We start from the raw sequence: 20,156 nt of genomic DNA, 5'->3' as shown, positions 1-20,156 counted from the left end.
ATGTGCACAGCAGCCACACTCTGCCAGGCAGGGGAAGAGCTGAATCATATTGATGTACTATCAATAGCATCTATGTCATTGTGATAGTTTTCCATTTTGAAGACCTATTAAAAATAAGGAAGAGAAAAAGCAGAAAAATTAATGTACAAAGGGAAATATGTTATCTAAAATTGCCATAAAAATGTAATAATCCTACGTATTACATCTGGCTCTCAAGAAGGAAAGGTAAATTAATGTTTCCTGACCCATGCATGCTTAACTAATTTCTCATCCTGAGAAAGAACAGAAGTACCATAGTTGAGGTTCTGAGTATGAAATTTTATTCTTGTGCTTGCTTGGTTAAGATTAAAAGTATTAAGAGAACTAATAACAGAAAATATATTAAATGACAAATAGTTCATGAAATGCAGGTAAAGTATTAAAACACTTAATTGACATTCATTCAACAAATAGTGAGGGCTTGCCTCCTTTGCATAAGGCACTGTTCTGGACACCACGTGGCAAGTGAAGATGAGTGAGGCGAGTACCCTGCTCTTAACTGACAAGTTAATAGGCTCAATGACAACATAAGTATAACTGGGTGAGCACCCTAAGATGTGGCCAAATGCAAGAGACAATGCAAAAGTAGAATCCATGGGATCTGATGGTCAAAGATAACGATGGGTGACTGAGAGAATGGAAATACCATTAAAGAGGGGAGAAAGTGTATGAAGGAGCGGCTCTGGTGAGACCGATGCTTCTGATTTTAAACACTGACGTTTCGTACTAAGACAGCCTGCCTGCCACAGACGTTTAGCAAGCAGTTAGAAATAAAGAACCAGGCCTCTGGACAAAGGTCGAGGGTAGAGACAAATTTATGAATTATTTAAGCTTTGGTAATGGAAGAGATTGTTAAGGAAGAGCAGGAAAGAGGCAGAACTATGAACACTGGGGATTAAAGGAGCTAAAAACACAGTAAGGGGAAGAAGTAAAGTGGGAGAATATTCGAGTCATGGGGGAGCCTACTTACAGAGAGACCATGAAGACCACTACCAAGATGAGTCAGGAGGAGAGCCAGGAGAGCACTGTATCAGGAGACCCCAGGGGAACGCCTGCCTGACACTGTAACATTTACAAAGATGGTAAGTCTAAGGTCACTTAAGGTCAGGAGTGGGGAAAATGTGTTAAACTGTGAGTGAACAAGGAGGAAGAGAAGACTACATCTTGGAAATTTCATTATAAAGGAAAGAAGTCAGTTTGAAGAGACTCATTCCTCCTCCAAAATCAAACCTGTCTGAAGCAGGCAGTACCTGAGAACCTTTCAGATGGCAAACGCGGAGAATCATCTAGCTTGACACTACGACACTCAAGAAGTCATACCAGTAGCACGAGTTCCAATGCTGTTTGCCCTTAGGTCTGTGAACACATGAACTGAAGATGTTAACTGATAGGAAGGCATTTGTAGCCAATAGCTTGTTATACCTCTTTTCATCTCACAACTTTCTTGGCCTAACACTTATTTTTCCCACAAAGTTCACTTCAAGAATCACCTCCTCCAGGAAGACCCCGGTCTTCAGGTTGATCTTGTTGGCCCTTCTGTGTGACCTCACAGCACCACATGTATCCTTCTAATTCAGCACTCTCAGGAGCACTTACTGATGCACTTTCTGTCCCCACCTTGCCCAAGCTCAGTTGTGGGCAAGTACTCTTATCTTCTTTACTTTGAATTCCCAATAGTTAGCCAGGTCTTGACATTTCACACTCAATGAACATTTACTGAATACGTTTATAAACAAAGGATGAATGAATGCATTTGCATTTTAAAGTAGAGGTTTAGAGAGCAACACTTTAAATCTCTTTTTTCTTTTTTCGGGGGTGGTGGTGGGGTGGGGTGGCGTGGGAGGACATTCTCAATCTGTCACCCAGGCTAGAATGCAGGAGCACCATCTCAACTCACTGCCACCTCTGCATCTTGGGCTCAAGTGATCCTCCCACCTCAGCCTCTTGAGTACCTGGGACTACACGCACATACCACTGGCCCAGCTAATATTTTATTTTATTTTGTAGAGACGGGGTTTCACCATGTTGCCTAGGCTGGTCTTGCCTAGGCTGAGCTCAAGCAATCTGCCCACCTCAGTCTCCCAAAGAACACCTTAAATCTCTAAGAACACATTTCAATTGGTGAATTGTGATAGAGCCCAGAGAGAAGGGATATTTTACTGAGAGATTCTCTTCCTAAGGAGGGATCGTCAAACTCTGCTGGTGGTCATCAAACTCCACAGGGCACTGGCCTGCCCTGCTTTGCATTCTGACCATCAGCTTAGCTGAGGCACTCAAATAGACCGGGTTAAGCTGAGAAGAACAGCTAGCATGCTTGTTAAATTGGACAATGGCAAAGCTAGGCAAGGAGTTACATATACATCAGATCAGAATGACCTGCTCTAATTCAGGGTCTTAGCCTGAGAGTAGCTCATGTGAGACAGCACCAAGCCTTGGCCACTACTTAAGATAATATATGATAAGTATTTTGTGAAGTATAAAACATCATGCAATTATCAGTTACTGGACCATTAATAGCTAATATAATTTTATTCCATAGTGGTAGAGGTAATGACAACTGAAGAACTAAGGAGACAACACTGCCATATGCAACAAACAGAACTACCAGGAACAGGCAACTGGGGAGGAATCAGCCATGACCAGGCAGATAAACCTATGACAACTAACACTGAGGGCTTACCATACAGCAGGCAAAGCTAAGGGCTGAAGATCCACTACCTTACCTAATCACTATAATGATCTTATGAGACTAATGCTATGAAAATTCCCATTTTACAAATGGAGATGGGAGCCCAGAGATTAAGTAAGAAAGATCACAGAGCAGAGAGATGGCGAAGCTGAGATTGAACCCCGACAGGCTCGACGCCAGTGCCCTTAACCAGAACCACAGTTGTCCCCTAAGATGGCCAATGCTCTATATTATAGATGACAACTATCAAAGGAGATGTCACTTTCCCTCGAGCTGACTGCCAGTGCAGGGCAATCTGTTGGTGGGTCGGGCAACAGGGAGGTCTAGGCCAAAGTGAAAGTCAAAAGTTCTAGCATAGCTGGGTTTTAGTTCTGGATGTCTTGTCTGGCTTGGGAAAGCCCTACAAGGGCTTTCATTCTAAGAGAGGAAGAGAGTTGGCAGGATCTGAGTGCAGTGGTGTGACCATAGCTCAACCAGCTCAGATTGGGCAGTGCTCGAGACCCAGCAAGGGGAAAATGAAGTGTCGACCAGACCCGAATCAGTGACCAAGGCAGGAACAGAGCTAAACACGGCAGAGACTGGCTTTAGAGGAAGGCTGTGTTTGTGGGCCTATGTCTATGCAACTTGAGACATGCAGGTTAAGGCTGGTGGAGATGGGGCTCCCAGTATATAAGCTGCCTCGGGCCTGATGGGCTCAAGAACTGGGTAGACATGAATTATAGACTTTAAAATGGCTAATTTTATGTTATGTAAGTTTTACCTTAAAATTGAAAAAAAAAAAAAAAAAAAAAAAAAGAACTGGGCAGAGATGAGTCTGTGGACACAGATTCGTTGGCCAGAGGACACATGAATCTGCCCCAGGGAGCCACAAAGGGCTCTGAGAAGTACGTCCTGAGAGGCACAGTTTGGGTAGCTGGAAGGTCCGAGAAAGAAGAGTTCAGGAGGATAAGTAGCAGCAGATTATTTCCACTCTCTGAGCCACTCTACCCTGTGGGAGAGGAAGCCCTGGAATTACTCATGACGTTCTAGAAAGGTGACTTTCCACTAGTGGGTGATGAGATAAAAGTGGCTGCTTGGGGACCAACATAAAGAAGTATTAACAGCAGAGATGGACCCAGCTGTCCCTCAAGCTGAAGCAGTCTATCAGCAATATCATAGAACAAATGAAGACGATTCTGGATCAAGAGTCAGGGCTATACTTTGCACCCTTTCCAACACAAAGATTCTACAAAACTAATCTTGATTCCACTTTTCTCACAGAAGCCCAAAGTGTTGGCTCTCCTAAATAGGAAGAAGGCACATGATTTAGCAGTTAGGTATCTCTTCCCATCTTGTACTATGGAAATTCACATAAAGCCTAGCTGACCAAGCCATCAATACCCACATCTGTTTCTGTTCTATAAATGTGGGTACAGCAGATTATAATACTTATCTGAAAAAAAAAAATCTCCTCTAGCCAAAAAGAATTTTGTTCGAGAACAACCCTTAGATAATTTGCTGACAATGTATCTCATGATTCTTTTTCTCACAAAAAAAAAAGTAAACGGATGTTTTTTAAAAAGGTCAAAATATTGCTGGCAAGATAGAACTGATTAAGAGAGAGATAAAGTTAGCAGATGTATGTCAAGGTGAGCCGCTTAGACTCACCCGACCACAAAGGAGCTGGACTAACAAATACGTCTTTGTACAAGATACTCTGGCAGAAGGAGAGTATTTAGATAACGATAATTAGTTCTTTCCTTTTTTTAATCCCACACATATTAAGATTAATAACTCTAATGAAAGCCTAAACAAGATTAATAGGATTCATCATCCCAACATGTATAAAATCTAGGTAAAGTCTGACTTTTATAGATATCAAAATAAACATATATTTATTACAGAACTTGACCAAACTCCAACAGAAAACCAATATGCATGACTAAACAGAAACTTTCTGGCTACTAGAGAAAAACTGTATGTATTAAATCTCATTGCCTCTAAGAGTATCATCATACAAAACAACTTGTCTAATAACCCTAAAACCAGAGCAAGCCTAGCAATGTGATCCCAGGGCCAATTTCAGCTAGTAACCTACTGCACAATAGAGCAGAAAAGATGGGACACACTGTAGCATCTTGAAATATAAAGTCAATGTCTTTTTATTAGGAATATATTTCAACATGTTGTATTAGCTTGACAGATCATTCTGGATTCTGGCAGGAAAATGCACACTCAGCAAGGGTTTTGAAAGTGTTTAATGAAGGGGCTATTTACAGCTGTGTAGGTAGGTTTGATGAAACTAAGCAAAAATGGTGAGAGATAACCAGGACTAGAAAAGAGGGAGATCTCAACTAGCCCTGGGCTGGAAGGGGTAAGGGGAGGTAAAGGTAAGTATTGGATCCCTTTGGGAGCTGGAGGCATAAATGAGAAGCTACCAAGGAGGAGCTGCAGTCACTGCCAGAACTGCTGGAGGAAGCTAGACAGAGGGAGGAGGAACATCCTGACCTTTCTCTCCTTCCACCCTCTGATCTCCTGCCGATGCTTCCCACCGGCTGTATCCCATTCAGAGCAGGAGGACAAGAAATCCAGGGTGATGCATTCCGCAGTGTGTGGTGAGGACTCGCTGTTCCAGCACAGGGCAGACGTGAGAATGGAGAAAGGGATGCAAATAGAGACAGCCCAGCATGCCTCACATTTCACAGTTTCCAGAGAAGCTTGTGTTAAGTTTTCATTAATTTAGACTACACCATATTGGTCATGTATTTCATCATCCTGCTGTCCAGAAAACAACTCAGAAATCTAAAAGCTTTAGGGTAGGGTGTGTTAGCATTTTCCTACTTGACTGATTCCAATTTCTACATGTTTTATGATCTTAACAGTCTTTCTTGTCTAGTGTCCACATCAGTTTACTGTAATTTAGCTTCTACAGCTTGCTTCACACGCTACACTTCCCATGTGACCTTTGAGAGTGGTGAGTCAATCACACAGGTGTTACTGTTTATCATAAAAGCTTAAATTTTATTAAATATTTTCCAGCAGGTTTCTAGTTCCAATATAAAAGTTCTTGGCTGATGGCCAGATTTGGGAGTGGGATGGAGGGTAGAAGAGGGAGGAGAAATGGCAGGGCCAGTTCTACTCTGATGACAGCTACATGAGAACAGTGGCTGGGTTGGTTTGGTTTTACATCCAGAACAATGTCTGTTAAATGAATGCATGGCCTGGCAAATGATGGATAAGTGGACAGATACTGTAAATCAGAATGGCTCAAGGTCAAGGACAGAGAGGTCAGCAGAAGCAAAGAGGCAGAGTTTCAGTCTCAGAGGAACTAAGTCCAAGCGGCAGGTTTGGGTAGAAAAGGAAAAAGCCTGACGTCTGCAGAACGGAAAGACAAAATCTAGTCCACCGTAGCCAGGAACCAAAGCTCTAAAGTCAGATCTAGGCTAAGTCTGAGTAATGGGCATAGCACTCTGGCAGAAGAAAGGGAGCGTGATTCTGACTCCAGGGTCTTTGGAGCCAGCTCTTACCCAGGAAGAGGCCAGTCCTCAAAGAATGATTGAGTTCACAGCTGCGGACAAGGCCTCAACCTATACTGAGAGGACATGGGTTACAAGGCTTGCCTTATCTACAGCCAAATCCCAGCAGCCATCCAATAGCTGTGCTTCTGGGAGAATAAAAATATACTCCCCAAACTCCAAAGCATCATCTAAAAAATAAGGTTATTATGCATCTTCCAGGACTTTTAGGCACTAAAACAGACAATGAAGGCCTAGCATAGTCCCCTGCCACCCCAACTACAGTTCAATCACCAATGACTAGATAAATCTAATTTGTTTAACAATTTACACGTCTTACCAAGAACCCTTCCACCAAGCCGCAAGCCAGGGATATGGTCAATTTCTCTCTATTTCATGGGTAATAACCAATTCTTAATAGCACAAAACTTAAACTCAGATGATGGCAGCCCTTCAAAGAACTTACGGCCTGAATCAAATTAAACTGATATCCACCAAAGCGAAGACAGACCTGGTTCAAATCCTAGAGTTGTCACTTACTAGCTGGGTGGTCTCTCTGAGCATCAGCTTTCTTGCCTGTGAAACGGGATAATCCCTACCTTATAGACCCAACTGAATACTGGACACAGAGAAAGCCCTCAATAAATAGAGGGCAGAAAAATACACAAACTATATTGTAACTGTATGCCATCCATGTATACTAACACCGAAGTATTACAAAATTGAATTTGTATCAGGGTCTTGCTATGATTTTGTTTATGTGCATGTGTATATCAAAATCATCCAAATTTTAAACACACACACAAATATCATAAAATTTTTTCCACTGCAATGCAAACCACTGCCTATGGTGCTGTATGCGCTACTGAGAGGCAGAGAGCATCACAGGAGTTAACTACAGAGCTCACGGAACCTGCAGAAAAGGAGGTTCTAAGCCCCTCTGCCAGAGGAGGACTAAGGATGATGAAATTGATCATTTTCATGGGCATGTGGGCCTGTTTTTTCTGTTACTCACCTCACCCCAAATCTCACTCATCAAGAAGTGTACACCTCTAGAGATCAAAAACTAAAAGAAGGGGGACAAGGAAGTTCAGTTGTCTCTCTGACTCTTACATTTTTAAACATAAAATGTCAAGAGACAGCTAATGCTCTATCGGCGCTTGGTCTTTGGTCAGGGTTACTGATGATCTGCAAAGGCACAGTTGCATCCTTCGTTGTTGGCACGACTGGAGTATACAAAAGAGAAAACACAGCAATGACAAACAAGGTGTGATGCCAGTCATGGTCACCGGAAGTGAGGCAGCTGGCATGCCACTGCTTTCTGCTGCTCCTCTGTTCCAGATATGGTGGTTATTTCCTTCTGCAGAGACTCGGAGGTACAACCACTCACCCTGGTTAGAAGGCCCAAGGGAATAGGTGAAGGGTCTGCCAAACTAGGAAACCACTGAGATTCTCTGAGCCACTTACCACCTGTGTGCTGTGGACCAGGGCTCTTCAGCAGTGCCTCAGTTCCCTGAAACCAGCAGCCTGGGTCAGTGGGCAACTGAGGGCATGGTACAGTGTGCACACATGACCTGACAGAGGCCTATTTGAGATCACGTCAGAAGAAATGAGGATGCAGAAATCTAAATTAGATCCTTACGCATTTCCTGAAATGTTGAAGAAGAAAAGGAAAAAAATTGCCAGTGACCAGAAGCACTGCTTTTCACTAGCAGCCCAAAGGTAGGACAGAAACCTACACTAAATTATGATTAAAGTTTCTACATTCTGGTTGCAGATATATTTGTCCCATGGGGTTTGAATAATCCATGGCAGCAGTTTTACAGAAGCCTTTACAACTGAATAACAAGAGGATAACATGACTTTTCAGAGCAGCATAAATAGCTATCCCTGACTGGTTCCTATGGCCTTGACTTCTCCTCTCAAATTCCTCCCATAGGATCTGAAACTTAGTTGTGTTTGATTCAGTGAAGAACTAATTCATAAACGGAAATTATTTGAAAAAGCTAGTTCTTACCTCCGAGCAGACCCAGCAAATGTATTCTTCAAACTTAAAAAGGAAATACACTCTAAAAAATTGAAAGGCTTCAAGTCAAGGAACTCTATCGCTCTTCTCAAATTTCCTGTGTGTGTGTGTGTGTGTCAATGTGCATCTGCATGTGTGTACGTGAGGATATGCTTGTGTGTGTGTGCACGCATGCATGTGGAACTTCCGTGGGGGCAAAGCAGCAATCAAAAGGGGAGTTTCAGTATTTATGCAAGTTATGGAATGAAAAATTTCTAGCTACTGTAGCAGCTGCCAGATCACATGGAATGGGAGTGAGGAGATACAAAGCATCTTAAGTAAACACTCTTGTTTTTTCATGTTTTGTACATTCCTTGGTGTTTTTAGGGAGGCACGCCTTTAGTCTCTGCTGTAACCATATCAGAAACTCCATTTCACAGTTTGAAACAAGGTTGGGAAAAAGGTAGACAAAGTGTCACTCTTGGTGCATGGAACAGTAACAGGAGGTTGGTATTAAAAATAGGTTAAAAGAATATAAGATGTAATTAAATATTGCTAAAATGATTTGAGAGGCAAGCAAAAAAGTAAACAAAAAACCAGAAGGTAAAAAGGAAGAGAGAAGGTTAAAATAAGACAAAGACGAATTTGATTGCATAGTGGCAGATTTCTCCTGCCTTTTTTTCTAAGGGAGGGGATAGGTGTGGAGAGGACAGGAGGACAGACTGGGTGAACAAAAAAGGAATTAATATTTAAGTGAGGAATTAGTATTAAAATGATAATACATACAAAAAACAAATTCTCTTTTCCTGAATATTAATGTGCACCTGGAGTGCCAAAGAAGGTCAAAATCCTCACATACAGACCTGCCAAGGTAAGATCTTTGCTCCACAACCTGTGATCCATTTAAGTCTGAAAGTCTGCATCCACTCTTTACCAGGGATGGATTCTTCCAAAGACTTTTCTATATTACAGAGTGACTATTGGTGATGAACCTTCCTGCCTTTTCTGCTTATCATTTCCAGGTTAATTCTCTAAGGTAGAAAACTTCTAATTTAAAACTTTAAATATCCAATGAACTGGAATCCTGAAGCTGGTACAACTTTGGATTTTTACAGATGTGAGTTTAAGTACTTGACTGTGGGAAACATTTCCAACCACCCACAATTTCCTTTTCCATCGGCTCCAGTACCACAAACACTGACTGAAAGCCTAGTGCTGAACACTGGGGATAAAAGTTCAAATAAAACGTAGGAATGCTCTCAAAGAGTAAATTCTTCACGTGAGAGATAGACACTTAAGAGACAAAAATTTGCATGTTTTAAAAACAGTAATTTGGAGCTAGTGGGTAGCGGCCAATGAACCTAACCAACATCAAGAACTAGGTTACTTTCTTGGTATTTCTAAGGGTTCAAGGCAGTAAGAGCAAGCATTTCCTTCATTGTAGAGATCTGGGAATTCCAGATTTTGATCCTCCTCAGGACATTCTGATCTCAGAAAAACAATTCCAAATATTTAATGACTTGACTTGAAATATCATTTTAATGTCCTGATAACAGACACTTGTAGCTGGATATGCTAGATCAGCCATCTGTCCTGTATCAACACCATTTCACAGAGTAAATTTTTAGAAGTTCTATCCACTGGAGTATTTTTAGAACATAAAAGAACAGAATGATTCTTGGCATTGATAGACATATTCGATCAGAGTGAAAAAAGAGCTACTCAGAACTTCCTAAGTAATCATTGGTATCCTTTATAAAATGGTGACATTTTCCCAGAAAGAGTTCAATACTCAAAAGCATGGATATTGCTGAATTTTGGGGGAAGGGTGTCTTCAAGTTAAGAAAGGAATTTTAGAGCTAGAAGAAATCTTAGACCTCTAATATCCTAATTTATTAGATGAGAAGACTGAAGCTCAGAGAGGTAAGGTGATTCACTAAATCAGCACTTAACATATTAACTTGGGAGGTAGTTTGTTCATCACAGAACTTCAATTATTCCAGAATAAAATGAATGTCTTTGATGCTAGTAATAAAATAGTAAATTAACTGAAGAAAAACTATGCATGTGATAGTTGATCAAGAAATCTTACATTACAAAAATAAATCACAGCTATATTAAAAATCCAAGTGAGGCCAATCTCAGTGGCTCATGCTAATAATCCCAGCACTTTAGGAGGTTGAGTTGGGAGGATTTCTAGAGCTAAGGAGTTGGAGACCAGCCTGGGCAACATAGTGAGGCCTTGTCTTTACAAAAACATCAAAAAATGAGCTGGGTGTTGTGGTACCTGCCTGTAGTCTCAGCTACTCTGGAGGCTGAGGTGGGAGGATTGTGGCTGCAGTGAGTTGTGATCTTTCCATCACACTCCAGCCTGGACAACAGAGTGAGACCCATGTCACAAGAAAAAAAAAAAAAAAAAAGATCTGAGTGAAAAGTGCAACTCCAAAGGGAACAGAAAAAATAAAATAAAATTTTACAGAATGAGGAAGGGATTTCTCATTTTAAAGACAATTTTAAAAATAAAAAATTAACAGTTTCACTCATGTGTATAAAAATAACTAATTAGGAGAGGTGGCGCCAAGATGGCTGAATAGGAACAGCTCCAGCCAGTGTGGCGATTCCTCAAGGATCTAGAACTAGAAGTACCATATGACCCAGCCATCCCATTACTGGGGATATACCCAAAGGATTATAAATCATGCTGCTGTAAAGACACATGCACGCGTATGTCTACTGCGGCACTATTCACAATAGCAAAGACTTGGAACCAACCCAAATGTCCATCAATGACAGACTGGACTAAGAAAATGTGGCACATATACACCATGGAATACTATGCAGCCATAAAAAAGGATGAGTTCATGTCCTTTGTAGGGACATGGATGCAGCTGGAAACCATCATTCTCAGCAAACTATCGCAAGAACAGAAAACCAAACGCCGCATGTTCTCACTCATAGGTGGGAACTGAACAGTGAGAACGCTTGGACACAGGAAGCGGAATATCACACACCGGGGCCTGTTGTGGGGTGGGGGGAGGGAGGAGGGATAGCATTAGGAGATATACCTAATGTAAATGACGAGTTAATGGGTGCAGCACACCAACATGGCACATGTATACATATGTAACAAACTTACACGTTGTGCACATGTACCCTAGAACTTAAAGTATATAGTTAAAAAAAAACTAATTAGGAAACAAACTAAGTAGAAAACAAACTGAGGAAAACAATATGCAACAAATATGACAAAATTTTATATCCTTCATATATAAATAACTGTCCAAATCAATGAGAAAATTTCAGTGAGAAAAATGAGAAAGGAGAAAAATAAATTACTTATAGAAGAGAAACAGGTTGATATAAGTTGCAAATATTCAATTTCACTAGAAATGTATATTTGAACAAGATAGTATTTTCCTCCCTCTCCCTTGCCCCACCATCAACCTGACAAAGATACATAGTTTCTCCTACTCAGAATTATAACACTCAATGAAGGTGAAAGCTAAGACGAAGGGATTACAAAACAAGTAATTTCATATATTGCTGATTTAAGTAAAAGCTAGCACAAGCTTTATGGAAAGTGGTTGAGCAAAAACATAAAAGATAGTAATGCAGTTTATAAGTAGTAATTCTGCTGCTAGGAATTTATCCTTAAGAATATAAACTTAGGTAAAGATTTTTGGAGAGTTGTGCATTATAGTTTATAATAGCAAATTCCCCCAGGGAAGGGTAGCTAAGTAAAGCATGTTATGAAAATATAAGGAAAGTCTCAGAATATAAAGACTGGGGACAGCAAGGGGGTGGGGGGAGGAAATAGCGGTTTATCATTAAATTTTTATTTTCTTCCTTGTAGCTTTCTATTATTTTTAAATTCTCTATGAAGGGCATATATTACTTTTACAGTAGGAGAACAACTTTAAACAACAAAAATTCTTTAGCAGAAATGTGCTATAAATTCCAGCAAGTTGCCTGCTACTTTATTCTGGACTGTTAAACACCTGTAAACCTCTTCCAGATGAAGCCTGTTTCCAAAAACAAATTCAATCAGTGAGACAGGCCAAGGACTATGTATAGTATACTAAATTATTTTTTTTTTTGGAAAAGTATATTTTGTAGCTAGAAAATGGGGAAGGGAATGAATTGTAAACTCCAATATGCAACCTCCTTTAGATTTGAGATTTATAATCTTTGTCATTTATCATTTGTGTCCTGACCTGGCCATAACCCAGGAAGTAAAAAAGATGATGCTTAATTTAGCAAATGCCTTACAGGAATGTGAGAAAACAATTTTCTGGAAACAAATACCTTATTCCAAGTGCACTCTCTCCTCCCATCTGGAAGCCTTTCCTGGCCCTTTCTTCTGTGTGTTTTTGCCCTTCTTCTTTACTGGGTTTTCCTGTCTGGGTTTTCACATGCTTCTGTCTCATTTCACATGCTTCTGTCTCATTAAATGCTGGTATCTTTTGGGGCTCACATCACACCTTGCTCATTTCTGTCTCTGTTCTATTTCATGTGAAGTCTTGTTCATAGGTGCTCAACAAATACTTTTCTCAGTGAATGAAGGCAAGAATAAATCTTGGCCAGATATTTTAAAATTTTGCTCTACTTATAAAAAAAAAAGGTTGTACTGACACTAAAATTATTTAGGCCATCAACAAAGTTAACTTTATGTATTGTCACTGAATGACCACCACTGGTGGTAACAAGCTAAAGAGCTATTTGATTGTCTTCTAACTTGACTAGTATAACTCTTTGTAATCATCTCTGTGCGTTCAAATGAAGGAATCTAATTAAGCTGCTAATGGTGGAAAAACTAAGTGTCTGATCAGTTCAGCACAGATCATTAGGGATGATTATAAGGGATGCTGGCCTCTGTCTGAAGACCTCAGTGCAATAACCAGTGTGATCAAAATCCCTGTGTCTCTGGCTCATCACATTCAGCTAAAGAGTAATTCCCTTCACTGGGTCTTCCACAGGCCTGTGCTGCCCAACTCTTCTTTTTTATAGGGTCCCCTAGACTCAGACGTCTGCAGCCTACTATCATCTATCACTCAGAAGGAAAAGTCACCATTTTTTTGCTTCTCTAGTCTGGATTGAAGCAATCTAAAAACTTGGGTTTGGACCAAAATGAGACCAACAAGACTCTTTTGCTACGTTCTTTCCCAAAGATTCTACAGAAGAACTGGACTAGCCAGATGTGGAACATAAAGTAGAAGTCAGAGCTAAGATGCAAAAATCGCAAACCACAAAGGGCGGGGCACCATTATTGGTGCAGCTGCAGATGCTGAAGGTACCTACAGCCACTCTGATCATTATTAATAAGGTTCTTTCCAGGGTGTGGTGAATTCTGTCAGGTCTGTGCACATCTCCTCTATGTGCCAAGATTATGAGTAATACTAAAGGACAGGAACTTAGATTTACTGACTTGGGATGGAAGTGGGATCTACTGACAATTGAGATAAAGGTCAGATGTGATTGCCAAATTATCATGGAAATGGCATTTAATAGTTCAACAAGTCATGAAAGGCTTCTGTGCACAAACATCTGGCATTCAAGTATATTCCTTAAAGACAATCAGAATAAAACTGGCTCTCTCTTTTGTTCCAAAGTTTCTTTTCTCAGATTTTAAGGAATAGGCAGAATAGCCTTGTTCAGGCTCAAGATCTTCCTTTCATCCCTTTCTTGGCTTACCCTTTAGTCACAAACCTGTAGGTACAAATCAATACCAACGTGGGCTGTGTGTGCTCTCATGTCTCCATTTCGTACAGTTTTAAGCACATATCTTTTAAAATTCCACTCATACATATTATTAGAGAGGACAGTATTATGTCTGTAACTTCAATTATCCTTCTCCCCGCCCCCGTTTTTAGAGTTATACCTGAGTGTTGTTTTAATACTGAGATAATTTTCAGACATGTACTTCCAGATGGGTGTTTAATGAGAAGAACTGAATGATCCCATTTATTTTTTGGTGGCCAAACTGTTTGTGCCCACTTTCATGAGTCACTAATTTTCGATGGGCTAACTGCTAATAGGTAGGGTAGGAGCAGTTCAAAAGAAGTGTTGTATTTGTTAATAAGTTATTAACAAAATTGCCTCTGATTACAGAGGCTAAAAGGTATCTACTTTTACTAGAAGAATATTATCAGTGGAAATGTTCTAACATTTTCTTGGGACTAATGCACTTCCAACAGAACTAATGGTCATAGAATGTATTTTGCCCATTTTAGAGGAAACTGCTTATAATCCTATTTAGCAGGTGCCAGTTTTAGAAATAAAGATTTCCTTCTCCAAGCCATCGAGACACATGATATCTAAAGTTCTTTCTAACGCCTATGACTCTCAGAGGAAAACTCCAGACTACTCAGATCGATGGTGAAAAATAATGCATCATCACAAACCCCCAATTTGTAATAACAATAAGTTGACTGAATAGGGAGAAAGTGATAGCATCCATCAACCATAAAACTCACTTTGGGATTTCATTATGCATTGTGCCATTTGGGGAATGTTAGAATTCTTTATTCACAGGGGTGTCAACATAAAGCTTGTTCTACTTCTATAAATTCTAGCCAAGGCAAGATCATGAAAGGTTTTAAGAACTCTCTGTATGAAGCACCACTCTCTCCTCTCTTTGATGATGGAGGGCAAAAATTTTACCTGGACACATTCCACCCCAACTCCCACCTCTGAGGTCACCCAGATATGCTTTATGACTCATTAAGTTTTTTGAGCCTTCTTGTGAATCCATACCTCCAAGCCACTTTCTGACATCTTAATTGTCTCATTATCACCATTATTCTCTCCTATTATGTGTTTCTTGGATCTTGAGGTGCCCCTAATCCTTTACTCTGACTCACTTTGCCTCAGTCATGCCCAGTCATTCCTGGAACCTGAACAAAGAGGGCATTTACAAGGATTTGTTAAAATGGTTGAGCCTTGTTCACTTATGTACAAATGTGCAATAAATGAACATACATGCCATATCTTATTTCTCCATGTTTTAAAATGTAGGAGGGAAATGCTGGAAAAAGAGGAGAAAACTGCAAATTTCAAAAACCTATTCCAGTTAAACCTAAGTACTGCAACATTGACCTCTTCAGACCAAAACAATCATCCTTTTTGCTTCAAAAAGAGAGCAGATAATTTTATTACAAAAAATAAAGACAAATTTTTATGTAACAGCAAACAAGAATTTGGTCATGTTGTAAGTAAAATATGCATATTTAGCATGATTTATTAGAAAAAATGTACTGTACACTTGCCCACAGTCTGTTATGTTCTGTTATGATATTTTCAGCAATCTTCTATTTTTGCTATCTTAAAACAACATTTAGGACTGCTGGATGCCAGATGGAATTTTTCCTTTCCACCCACTTCCCACTGCAAAAGGAAAAAAAGGTTCTTTGCATCCTACATGGAGATCTTTTATAAATTCCTTTTCCTCGTCTTTAGCAACCAAAGTATATGAATGACTCAGAAATCATCAAACTTTGGCTGAATCAATATGAGGCAAATACACAGCACAGTAAGTTGTATTTAAAGTGAACATATCTGCCTGTATGGTGTTTATTAACAAAAAATATTCACATTATGTGCATGCACAAAATTCATTTCTACAAAAACAGGACTGACTCCAAGCCAACTTTTAAAAGAAAAATGGTGATATAACAGTATATTTTAGGGAAAAGGTAATAAATTAGAAGTGAACTATCACTGGACATTCTCTCTTCACTGGAACTGAAGTCCCCTGACTTGAGCTGCCCACAGCAAATCCCTTGTATGTATGCTGGTTATTACTTAATATGAAATTGACAGGACTGTGAAGAAAGGGGGACCAGAAACTTTGAAGGAGTGAGTGTGACCCATTCTCCTCCTTCAAATCTGTTCCCACATTGCAATGGAGGAATGTTAAAAATTTAAATCTGATCATTTTTCCCTCTTGCTTAAATGCTACACACGAGCTTGCTATTGCTCTTAGCACACAATGTTTGGATAAACCCACAGGTCCTGCATCCTCCAGCTCCTGTGCCTTCTTCACCTGGCCCTACCTCTCCCATCCACAGTCCACACTTAGGTTCCAGCTGGTTGGTTCTGCTTCTAAAGCTGCTCTCTTCTCCACATCAGGCCCTCGTGTTATTACATGTGTTCTTTCCTCTGCCTGGAATACCAATCCCTCCTCACTTTTCATAGCTCTCCTGACCCTTCAGATTCTGTTTTTCTCTCAGGGAAACATGCATGACTCCCTAGACTAGCCAAGGTCCCCGTTAAACGCTTCCACAGCACTTGGATGCTGACCACACAGGTAAACTGTGAATTCAGTCTCTGAGTTTCTCGCAGAGCATCAGCTCATGAGGTCAGAGATGTAGTAGGGCAGTCCTTTGGGAACCAAGCCACACTGTAAGTTGCTACCTATGTGTCTTTACTTCTTGATATCTCTTCTTATTTTTCTAAACCTCGGCAGTACACAGTTATCATGAACAACTCTCCATCTGTCTGTGCATCCTTTCCCTAAACTTTTTGTCTTAAAGCATTCATTATAAACCCAAATAACACCAGCCTGGCAAAAGTTTCTAGTGTTGCCTGATCAGACACCAGTCTACATGGTAGTAACACTGTTATGTTAATGCAGATCAGGCCTTCTTGGGGGTAGAGAAGAAAAGAATATAAGGTCACCTGGGGTCTGGAGTGAGATATACCACTGGGGGAAGAGGGTGAGGGCAAAAAAACAATGACAAACAACCTGTTTTTCAATACTTCACTTTAGTGATTTTTCAACCATATTGCAGATGATACGGCTATTTTAATTTTACGAGAATTAGAACCTAACAAAGCTAGGAGTAGCATCTGTACAGCAGAGAATAAAAAGACCCTTTGATAACATGAGTTTGATAAATCAAACGAACTGAGCCAGTATCAATGTTCTTAATTGGGCCTTTTAAAATAAACTTGAGCACTTTGAAAAAATAGCATAATGACAAATTCCTCTCCAAAAATGCTCAAACTAATTTTTTTTAAATGTTAGGACTTGCAGTGGGCTTCTTGTGAGAACCTAAAAATACAGCTAATGAGCAGATGGCTCCACCAGACAGCAGGAGCACACCACTGACTTCCACTGGCAGTTAACTGCTATTTTTCTGGAGGAAAAGCTAGAATTTAAAGAGCACACAGAGTGAACCAAACTTGTAAACCTTGTTCCTAAGTAAATGAGAAGAGCATGGTTTGCTGCAGTTGTGAAATGTGTTTGCCAGATTTTACTTTCCTCTAAATGTCTTATTTAGACACTTCATTAAATGCTGTCTTGAATGGTTAACTGTTTTCCATGTAGAAATTCTTTCCCCACCTAGACTGTAAACTTCTTGGAGGCAAGAACTAACTACTTCTACTTTTTTGTTACTCTGTGGCCATATTATTCCCTATTAAAAATGGACTATAATAACTCACTCCAGGAAGCCTAATTCCAATGGAAAGATACTTTAATACCAACCCAAAGTCAGGATTTTGTTATTAAGAAAAATAAACTGGTTTCAATGAGGTGATTTCTCAGTTTATAATCAGGCAACTTAATGTATTATGAATTGCCTATTATACCCCAGTTCTGACTTTCAATTCTATTACAATAGCGTTAAAAGGTCTACTTCTCTTTAATAAGTAGTTTCTTGGTTAAACTAAATACTGATAAACTTCAAATAATGCTGGGGATTCCTTGAAACTTTACTCACCTAGATGTATAATTATAAGTTTGAAAACAGTGATAAAACCTCTTTTCCTTTTAGTATTTCATATAGTGTAAAAAGAAGATTTTCACCTTATATTTAACTGCTTAAAAAAATACAGACAAAATGAAAGTTGGAAAAAGGTAGAGACCAACTTTTAATATGTAAAATAAGCATGACAGCAGCCAGAATACTCCAAACCACTTCTCCCCTCGTAATCCTTAAACAAGGAACCCTTTGACGTAGGCAGAATTCCAGGATGAGGCTGCAGGAAACAGGGAAAAGGAAATTCCGGTTGAGGCTGAGTGATAGAGACCCTACCCTGGCAGCAGACTGTGCCAAGATGCAGTTTCAGAGTGTGCAAAATCCCCTTCCCACCCATCCATATTTCATGAGTGAATTAGAAAGGGGGAAGGAAGTAGGGTGGGTCCCCAGACTTAACAAAGGAACAGAAGAAAATGGGGTGGGGCAAGGGAGGGATACAGACAGGATCCCTAGGGAAAGTATTGCTGAACAAGGTTTTCACATACATTTTACAGATACTGCTCATTTCTACAGTTGGAAGTCAGGAAGTCAGTTTAGGAGCTATTGTCGGTATTTCTAATCTACAATTTAATACACTACAAAGCATAAACTACATTTCAGGAAAAATATAGGCTCAGTTTTCTGGTAAACAGTGCAGCTATAGTCCTGAAAATAGGACCCACGTCCATCTAGACACATACTTTGATGTAACTATTTTGCTGAAAATAAACAGTGAAGAGTTTATAAGCTTTTCAAATCTAAGTAACAACTGGGCAAGCACCTTTTCTTTTTCTGCATCCCTGCCCCCCAACCCCCATCCCTCCCTACGTATTCTTTCTGTCTCTGTCCTCCAGGGCTGCCCTCTGAGTGCATACCCTCTTTCGCAGGACTGCTGTGGTTCCGGTTACGTTGGTTTCTGGGCCACCTATCAGTCCTCACTCCAGTGATGAAGGCTGAAGGAAGACACCCTCCAGAGGCAATCAGACTTGAATTCACTCTGGGCCCAAGTCTGCTTAATCACTCTTCAGCTCCCTCACTATTCAGTCACTATTCAGTCAGACCGAAATAATATAATTTACCTCATGAAGGCCCTGCCTCAACCATCTTCCTCAGGAAAAGTTAGAAAACCAAATGCTCAGTCAGTCCTCATTATTTTTAGAATGAAGTAAAACTTCTCAGCCCTCAAAATCCTCCACAGTCTGGTCCCAATCTCATTTCTCATGAAATCTTCCTTCTCCTGCCTCCCCTCCCACACCCCCAACTCTTGGTATTCCGGCAACATGAAATCGTTTCAGAGTTCCAAAAAGCATCTAATATTTTGGTATCTCTGTGCATTTTCTAATGCTAGTCTTTCCACTAGGAATACTTTTCTTCAATGTGGATTCTTTAAATCCAACCCAAAACCTAATTTAAGGTCCAGGTCAAACTCTACTTCTGCCCTATGTAAGAATCCTGCTTCCTCAGGTGTAAATTCTTCTTCAGACTCCTATGTATCTCTCTTGGGATTCTCTTCACTGCTTCCTTGTATCTCAGTCATTTGTGTGGATATTTTTTCTCCACAACTAGACTATACTTCCTGAGGGCAGGAGCTACCGTAGTTAGTCTGGCTCCTCTACGACATCGGCTTAAACAAAAGTTAGCGAATGAATGGATGACAGAGAGTATTCTAGAAGAGAAGTATAGTAACACCAACTCAGACTACACAGATCAGGAGAGCAACCCTAAAATCCCAGTTAATTCTCAGGAAGGCACACATACTGCAGCAAATGCCAAAGCTCTGGCCAAATATGTCAGTTTATTTGGGAGCTACCAGAGATTCTCTCTGTTTAAGGTATTTTCAAAGGGTTCTGGAATGAAAAGTTTGTGTTGTCCCCATAGTGTTTGCCAGAACCCCACCTAACAATCTGTCAGTGAGACGATACGAACATCTCAGCCACCTGAAGCAAACTGTAGGCAAACAAAGCAAGGTAAATGGCGTATGTAGCTTTTTGGCAAAGGGGGTAAGAAACAGAACATTCTTATGTCTGCCACTATACCAAAGAATCCTTCAAAATTGCTTACTATAAAACAGCATGCACATCCCCCATTACCAGTAACTGAATTCTGTCAATATTACTGTGTAAATGACTTTCCACATTTACTCCCTCCTCAGTTCTTATGGTCACTGCCCCAGTTCAGGCTAGCACCTC

At 40.2% G+C, this 20,156-nt stretch overlaps 1 protein-coding gene across 2 annotated transcripts in view; it reads right to left on the bottom strand.

Annotated features, from left to right (window-relative positions):
* The window catches only part of RAPGEF5 (Rap guanine nucleotide exchange factor 5), a 243,076-nt gene that overhangs the window by 79,038 nt on the left and 143,882 nt on the right, over positions 1-20,156 (bottom strand). The window contains exon 1 of one of the 2 annotated variants that reach the window (XM_077995108.1): positions 8,240-8,449. The gene's annotated coding sequence lies outside the window, so the exon portion shown is untranslated. 2 annotated transcript variants of the gene reach the window in all.

The sequence above is a fragment of the Macaca mulatta genome, chromosome 3, assembly GCF_049350105.2.
Source record: "Macaca mulatta isolate MMU2019108-1 chromosome 3, T2T-MMU8v2.0, whole genome shotgun sequence".
Classification (NCBI taxonomy): domain Eukaryota; kingdom Metazoa; phylum Chordata; class Mammalia; order Primates; family Cercopithecidae; genus Macaca; species Macaca mulatta.
This window is presented reverse-complemented; position numbering and strand designations above follow the sequence as displayed.